Raw genomic sequence first — 8,293 nt, 5'->3', positions numbered from 1 at the left:
GGCACTCACTCTAGGACAACAGAGTGAGACTTTGTCTCAAAAAAAAAAAAAATTGTTTAAATACAATTTAAAAAGAAGAGTATACAGTGGAGAAACCCAGTAGACAATATTTTAACCAAGTAATCAAGAGGAACATCACCATTAATAAGGTATATCAACATGATATACCCCTGATATGATGTACTGGAAAAAACCCACTATCACTTCTGTGGCAGCCTTGCCAAAAATGCATAATCACAATTTACTCATAAGAAAACATCAGATAACCCCAAATTGTGAGACATTCTGCAAGTGATTGGCCAGTATTGATCGAAAGTGTCAAGGTCATGAAAGACAAGGGAAGACTGAGGAACTGTCACAGATTAAAGGAAACTAAGGAAATATATGACAACTAAAAGCAATGTAGGATCCTGGATTGTATCCCAGAACAGAAAAAGGTCATTATGGGGAAAACTGGTAAAGTTCAAATGAGGCCTATAATTTAGCTAATAACGTTGTATCAACATTCATTTCCTGGTTTTGATCACTGTATTGTGGTTTTAGGAGTTGTTAACATTGGGGAAAGGTGGGTGGAGGGCAAACATGAACTCTCTACTGCTTTGCAACTTTTTTTAAAGGCCTCAGGTTATTTCAAAAATTTTTTTAAAAATGTATGTATATTAAAGAAGACTAAAACTAGCCATAATTCCACTACCCAAAGTCTGGCCCATTTTCAGCAATTCCTCCCCACCACCCACTCTCCATCTAAACCAGTTGCTCAGCCGGGCGTGGTGGCGCGTGCCTGTAGTCCCAGCTACTAAGGAGGCTGAGGCAGGAGGATCGCTTGAGCCCAGGAGTTTGAGGTTGCTGTGAGCTAGGATGATGCCACTGTTCTCTAGCCAGGGCAACAGAGCGAGACTGTGTTTTAAAAAACAACAACAACAACTGCCACCAGTTGCTTCCTTTTGTCCCTCCCCTCCCCTCTTGTTCCTCCCACTACTGCTGCCACTGCCAGGAAAGAACTCAGCCTGGGCTCATCGAGGCCCAGGCTCACCGTATATCATAGTGTAGTGAAAAGCACAAAATGGGAGTTGAGAAGGAAGAAAGACAATTGACACTCAGGAGCACCCACCTCTTTCGGAGCTGGGCACCTGCCAGGTGCTTCCACACACACTGCCTCGTTGCGTCTCACAAAACCTTTCGTAATAGGAAGTACAGTCTGCGCGTTACAGAATAGGAAACTGAGTACGGGGTGGTTATGTGACTTGTGCAAGATCACACAGCTGTTAAGGGACGGTGCCAGAATCTCAGATGCAGCTCTGTTCGTTCACACATTCGTCCAACAATTGTTTCTGAGTGCTAACTGCGTGTCAGGCGCACCGCAGAGCACAGGAGATGCAGGGTGAACACAGGGCAAACGCAGACTGACTGAAGGGGCCCTGCCCTCAGGGAACATAGAGGAGAGAGACACACAAAAGCAATCGCTATGCAAAGAAAAAGGGTTGCTGATATGGAGAACAAAAAGAGATCTACTTAGAAAGGAGGTGACATTTCGGTTGAGGCCTGAAGGAAGAACACGGGAAGAATCTTCTAGGCAAAGGGATCTGCATGGGTCCAGGACTGCGGCAGAGAAGAGCCTGGCAGTTTCCAGGAACTGAAATAAGTCCACCAGAAGGCCTTTGCCCTGACCTGCACCTGCCACTCCACCGTCATCTCGCGCCACCTTACCGCCAGGCTCTAGCCAAAACGGACTTCCCGGGCGGGACTTCAAACCTCTCCAGACATTTCCTGCCTAGGAGCCTCCGTGACACCCATCCGCTGCCTTGGAGGCTCTTCCCTACCCACGCCCCACTTTCACCTGGCTGATTCCAACTCCTGCTCGCTGGCCTCGGGCCCAAGACAGTCCCCCACCGCCACAAAACTTCCTGTACTTCATAACCCTGAGCACGGTTGTAATCATATTGACATTTGTGTGACTATTTAACGCTTCCCCTATGTGTCTGTGAGCAGCAGGACAGCAAGCACCTTGTCTGTCTATCCAGCACTGTATCCCTAGCACCAAAAGCCAATCAATGAAGGAATGGGTGATAAGCCGTGTTAATTACACCCATCCCTTGGGGAGCCCGCAGCAGTGGAAACACTTGCAGAAGCCTAAAGATACTTACAGGTATGTTTACAGGTATGTTTAAAGAAGCAACTGGCTCTAATTGGAATTTTGTTGATTGAGAACATTTTCCGTGCTTTGCTCCATTTAGTGTGGTTTATCTACGCTGAATTAAATACATGTAGGTTTCATTGTTCCCAATAAATCATTGTGATTCCTTTAAAAGGAAACTCATCCACCAGTCCCACTGAATTACGTAGTTGATTTGAGGGCACATTTTATGCTGTTTCCTCAGCAGCAAAATTACCAGCCTCCACGCTGCTGGGACCTTTTCCATCCCAAGACAGTCTTGCCATCTGATTCCAAGCTCTAGGACAATAGTTCTCAAAGGGTGGTCCATGGAATGGGGGCTGGGAAGATCTACAAGGTCAAACTATTTTCGTAATAATACCCAGACATTATTTTCCTTTTTCACTCTACTGACATTTGCACTAATAGGGCAAAAGCAACGGTGAGCAAAACTGCTGGCTCCTTAGCACAAATCGACGCAGCGACACCAAACTGTAGTAGAGTCACTGTATTCTTTAGAGCCACGGACTCACAGTGTAGGGGGAGAGAAGACCAATGTCACTTTAACATGTCCTTGATAAAGCAAGAAAATTATTGATTTTATTAAATCCTTAATAACATCTTTTTAATATTCCATGTGTAAAATGGGAAATGCACATGAGGTGCAATGGTCATCTTCAAAGGAAACAAAAAATAGGACTTGTTGCCAGTGATACAATTAGAGAGAAAGTGAGAATTTTTGGAAAACTTGTATCTGCCAGCATGAGCCTGGCAGTTTTCTAATACTTAAAGAATTTTCTGATGAGACTGGTGGCAATATTAATGAGTGCAATTTTTTGATATTGTGTAATGTAAAGTCAACCTTTAGAAGATCTGTATAACTCAGAGAACCAATATTTTTCAAATGAGCAAGGAATTTATAGGATTTCAAAATTATACATAGGTAAAAGATCCATTCGATGGCAAGATAGACCAATCCAGTGTAGTGTAAGAGATTGCAATAAGTTCATTGATATGATTTAGATTCTATTAATAGATTGCAACTAACCTTTAAGAAACTACCATTTGTGGGCCGGACGCGGTAGCTCACATCTGTAATCCTAGCACTCTTGGGAGGCTGAGGCAAGAGGATAGCTTGAGGTCAGGAGTTTGAGACCAGACTGAGCAAGAGGGAGACCCCCGTCCCCGTCTCTACTCAAAATAGAAAGAAATTAGCTAGGCATGGTGGCACTCGCCTGTAGTCCCAGCTACTCGGGAGGCTGAGGCAGGAGGATCACTTGAGCCCAGGAGTTTGAGGTTGCTGTGAGCTAGGCTGACATCACGGCATTCTAGCCCAGGCAATAGAGCAAGACTCTGTCTCAAAAAAAAAAAGAAATTGCCATTTGTGGAGCTCTGATGTAGTTTGACGTAGTATCAAAGAAGAGTATTACCAATTATCTGAAAAAGCCATTGAAACTTTCCTCCCTTTATGAGTATATATCTGTGTGAGGGCAGATTTTCTTCATCTACTCCAACCAAACGATCTATCCCGGCACAGTGACGCAAAAGCAGATCTGAGAATCCAGCTGTCTTCTACTAAGCCTGACATCAAAGAGGTTTGTAGACAAACATAAATCAACGCCACTCTTCTCCCTAAATGGTTTGTGTATTGGCAAATCTAGTTATTTTTCACAAAAATGTGTTATTTATGTTAACATGAAAGAAGTTTATTATTGGACTTTTTAATTTAAAAATGAAAAGTTTTAGAATGTCTTAGCGTTAATATAGTAAATATTGATAGATATAATCCATGTAAACAAAAGCTCTTTGGAGTCTTCGATAATATTTTTTTCTTTTTTTTTGAGACAGTTTCACTCTGTCACCCAGGGTAGAGTACAGTGGTGTCATCAGAGCTCACAGCAACCTCAAACTCCTGGGCTCAAGTGATCCTCCTGCCTCAGCCTCCCTTTAAGGATATAAAGGGGTTCTGAGACCAGAAGATTTGAACACTGCTGCTTCACAAACTCAGCACCCCCCTTTCCTTTGAGCCCAAGATGCCCGTTCATCTGGGACTGGCCTTCTTTCTCTCTTTTGCTCTACCCTCATGCCTTGGGGGACCCTGTTCCTGGGGCGATGAGGCACCTTTGTCCTAGTCCTGTCTGAGAGAGGCAGGGGCTGAGGGGCAGCCCACGGCTGGGCAGAGCATGGTGCTGACTCTGGGTCTTTGCGGAAGTCCCTACCCACCCCCGATGCAGAAGGTACCTTCCTCTTCTCCAATTTGGGCTCCAGCCCAGTGGGGTGAGTGCAACTATCCTCCGGAAACTCTCCAGCCAGAGGACCCAGCCCAGGACGTCCTGAGCCCTGCCCCTTTGCCTGCCTAGGCCTGTTGAGAAAGTCTTTTGACCAGGCTAGGACCAGGGCGAGGCAAGTGAGGCACTCACTGGGTGCAAAATCTAAGGGGGCACCAAAACCTCTGTAATCAAGATAAATAACATCTTAATGCAATATTTTTAAAAATCAAAGGGAGTATTACTGATTCTTCCTTTCGCCTCAGGCTCTAACATGGATTTACCTGGCACGATTATGATCCTATCTTCATTTAAAATTTTGGGGCCAGCCAGGCGCGGTGGCTCACGCCTGTAATCCTAGCACTCTGGGAGGCCGAGGCGGGTGGATCGTTTGAGCTCAGGAGTTCGAGACCAGCCTGAGCAAGAGCAAGACCCCGTCTCTACTAAAAATAGAAAGAAATTAATCGGACAACTAAAAATATATAGAAAAAATTAGCCGGGCATGGTGGCACATGCCTGTAGTCCCAGCTACTCGGGAGGCTGAGGCAGGAGGATCGCTTGAGCCCAGGAGTTTGAGGTTGCTGTGAACTAGGCTGACGCCGCGGCACTCTAGCCCCGGCAACAGAGGGAGACTCTGTCTCAAAAAAATAAAATACAATAAAATTTTGGTATTTTGTTTATCATGAATTTTTTTTGCATTAATTTTGATTTTTTAAAAAAAAAAATCTCAGCAGGTGAACGAAGCACACACCCACACACAGGTTAGCTGCTTCACTCATTCAGGCACTCACGCGTGCATTCACGGGGCAATCACGCTCGGCTCCAGGACCCAAGCAGAGTACTAAGGCCTCAGTATAGACCCAGTCCCTGCCTTTGAGTGGCTCACAGGCCATTTGCAAGAGAGAGACTCAGAAACAGACAAGTGAGAGTGCTCTGACGCTGGACATACCTGGTGTAATGGAATTCACAGAAGTTGCCCCTAGCCCAGCCTTGAGGGCGGGGAATGACCTGCCTATGCTCAGGGAGAGAAGGAGTTAGCCTGGGGAATCGAGAGGAGGGGCATCCCAGGCAGAGAGGACAGCAGGTGCTGACCCCGGAAGAATAGGAGAAGATGTACCTTGTTCCGGGGGAACTTGAAACTTTCGGTTTGGCCAACACTTAAAGTCTGAGGTGGGTGAGAAGAGACAGGGCTACAAAAGTAAGCATTGGGCCGGTGTGGTGGCTCATACCTGTAAGTAATCCTAGCACTCTGGGAGGCCAAGGTGGGAGGATCACTTGAGGCCAGGAGTTCAAGACCAGCCTAAGCAAGAGGGAGACCCCATCTCTACTCAAAATAGAAAAATTAACTGACATGGTGGTTTGTGCCTGTAGTCCCAGCTATTTGGGAGGCTGAGGAGGGAGGATCGACTAAGCCCAGGAGGTTGCAGTGAGCTATGATGATGCCACTGCATTCTACCCAGGGGGACAGAGTGAAACCCTGTCTCAAAAAAAAAAAGTAAGAATTAGTCAACTGAAGAAGGATATTGAATGTCAGGCTCAGGAGTCTCTGTACTTTATTCTGCAGAAAATGGGGAGTCATTGGAGGACCCTGAGGATGGAAGGGACAAGGCTGGGCCTGGGTTTGGGGAAGACGGCTTAGACCACAGTGTATAGAATGGACTGGAGGGGATTCAGACCAGAGACAGGGAGACAGCAAAGAGACAAGCGCAAGTGTCTGGGGGGCTTCAGGGAGGCTGGACCGTGGCAGAGCACGAGGAGGGAAATGGGTGGTTGTGAGAATTACCAAGGAGATCGGATGGGCAGAAGGTGGTGATGGGTGGGGTACTGGGTGAGAGGAAGGGAGGGATCGAGGACAACTGCCAGGTTTCTAGGCCAGATGATTGGGGCTATGGTGGTGTCTGTCTTTGTGGAGATGATGCTGAGGGGGAACAGCATGGGGATGGGGAGGATGAGTTCATCTGGGGACATACCACATTTGAGGTGCCTGGAAAACATCCAGGAGGATCAGAGTCAAACCTTGAAGACCCCAACATCAAGGAACAAGGCAGGGGAGGTGGAGAAACCACGAAGGAGGCAGAGACGGGACAGTCAGGGAGGAGAACCCGTGGAGCACCGTGCTGAAGGCCTATGGGAAGACAGTCTCAAGAGCATGGGAGCAAGTGGCCAGCCGTGGGAAAAGCCACCGGGAGATCAATGACAGAGCAGACAGAAAAGTAAACCCTGGACGTGGCAGCGTGGAACTCAATCTCACCTAATCAGTGGGAGAGCAGCTTTCCAGCCGTAAATAGAGGAGTCAGAGGCAGGGAAGGGGAATGGCAAATTCTCACTGAAGAAGTTTGAGCAACCGAACGCTGTGTGTGGACCTTGTTTGGATCCTGATTCAAATAAACCAACTGTAAAAAATATTTTTTAGAGAATTGAGAAAACTCGGCCACAAAGAATTAGATGGTATTAAAAAAGTCATGTTAATTTTGTTAGGTAGGATAATGATATTGTGGTTATATTTTTAAATTCCTTCTCTATTAGATGCACATAATGAAATATTTATAGATGAAATTACACAAGATCTGGAATTTGCTTTAAAATATTCCAGGAAAAAAATGTGCCTGCATGCTAATCCCCATCTTGAAGTTGGCTTTCCAGGAACCCAAGCTAGGAGAATATGTACTCGAGCCCGTCTGATGCTAGTGGCTCCCCGGTCCACGCGGCCCCCGGGGGAGGCCCAGCAGCGGTAGGCCTCTTCCTTCCAGACACAGGCCCATATCGGTGTGGGGAGCCCTGGGTGGAACTGCTTTGCCCAAAGCCATTGCCCTTGGTGCCTCCAGTACCTGCCTCCCTGGCTCTTCCCACTTCTGCTGCCTTCTGTCCAACCCCAGGGTCCTGGTTCCCATGGGACTCCCACTCCCTTGGCCCTCATCCCCAACTTAGTGCCCAGCTGGACCTTTGCAGCAGCAGGACCGTTGAAATCACCCAAAATATTAATATAACCAGCCGAGTCTCTTCTGGGCTTGGGGACTCATCCGTCCATGCTTTTATTCATGTAGTTTCTTCTGCCAAGAAATCTTTCCCTCCTTCTCTTTGCCTGTATGTTCAGTAGAACGTCGTTTAAGATTTCTCCGGCCTCACTTCCTCCAGGTAGTTTTCCCCAAGCCTGGGGAGCCTCCTGCACGCCCCACCCCCACCCCCAGACCTGGTTAAGTGCCATCCTTTGGTCTTCCACAGCTTACAGGGGTTTTTTTGTTTTTTTTTAAATTATTTTATGTATTTATTTTAGAAACAAGTTCTGGCTCTGTCACCCAGGCTGGAGCGCAGTGGTGTGATCATAGCTCACTGCAGCCTCCAATTCCCAGGCTCAAGTGATCCTCCTGCTCCGGCCTCCCAAGTAGCTGGGACTACAGGTGTGCAACACCACACCCAGCTAGTTTTTCTTATTTTTCATAGAGATGGGGTATCACTATGTTGCCCAGGCTGGCCTGGAACTCCTGGCCTCAAGCGATCCTCCTGCCACGGCCTCCTAAAGTGTGGGATTACAGGCATGAGCCACTGCGCCCAGTCACTCACAGCTTTTTATGCCACTGAAATCACTTGTATGTGTCCTCTCTGCCTTCCAGGAGCAGAGACAACGTCCATTCATTCACTTCCCAGTTACTGGCATCCCGCTGTGGATAGTGGATGCCGCGCACTGTGTCTAGGATTTGGCAGGAATGAAACAGGCAAGGTTCCTGCTCTTGAAGAGCTTACGCTCTAGTTGCAAGAAACCGTAAAAAATAAGTAGAGAGATAAAGGAACAAGATAATTTCAAATCGTGATGAACTCAATAAAAGAAATAAAAAATAGTGACACAATGAAGATTGGGCAGGGGGCTGCTTTAAAT

Source organism: Propithecus coquereli, unplaced genomic scaffold (genome assembly GCF_000956105.1).
Source record: "Propithecus coquereli isolate 6110/MARCELLA unplaced genomic scaffold, Pcoq_1.0 Scaffold239, whole genome shotgun sequence".
NCBI lineage: Eukaryota > Metazoa > Chordata > Mammalia > Primates > Indriidae > Propithecus > Propithecus coquereli.
The sequence above is the reverse complement of the archived record's forward strand: the minus strand, read 5'-3'. Positions refer to the sequence as shown.